Source organism: Perna viridis, chromosome 2 (genome assembly GCF_037379345.1).
Source record: "Perna viridis isolate PV_CMFRI_1.1 ecotype Kerala chromosome 2, ASM3737934v1, whole genome shotgun sequence".
NCBI classification, from domain to species: Eukaryota; Metazoa; Mollusca; class Bivalvia; order Mytilida; family Mytilidae; genus Perna; species Perna viridis.
Genome location: NC_142446.1, coordinates 36,270,235 through 36,270,784, shown reverse-complemented (window position 1 = coordinate 36,270,784; position 550 = coordinate 36,270,235).

The following is a 550-nucleotide window of genomic DNA, read 5'->3' as shown; positions in this document are numbered from 1 at the left end:
CGTTTATTTGTATTGCTAACACCTGCTGTTCATCTGTTTCACTTTGTTAATTTGTTTGGTTATTGTTATCTTTCGTTGGTATTGTGTCGAAAACAAAGCAGAAAATGACATTTTCACAGCTTGGTTGTCAAAGGTGGCAAGTAGGCTATGGAACTAAATCATCCCTTACTCCTGAGAAGGATCAAAAACACTGCAATTAACTTGTCCTTTCATTATTCTTCTGTTCAATCTCAAATTTCAGTTACATTTTGGTCAGCTTCTACTGGTATAATTGTATTTTATTCTAGACATTTGATATGATAGGTTGTCAAATTCCTCTTCTTCTATTTTTTTGCAAACATGTCGAGATTTCAGAGAGGAATACCTCCTGTTTCAAAATACTTTAAAAATGGACATGGCATTAACATAGCTGTTAAGTGTGATGTTATATACTGAAGAAAAGTATTTCATTAAGCTGAACTTGTGTACAATTTTAAGAGGAGTTAAACAGTCTTATAATTATATCATGGTAGATTTTGAACATGACAGAATACATAAAAAAAAAACATTT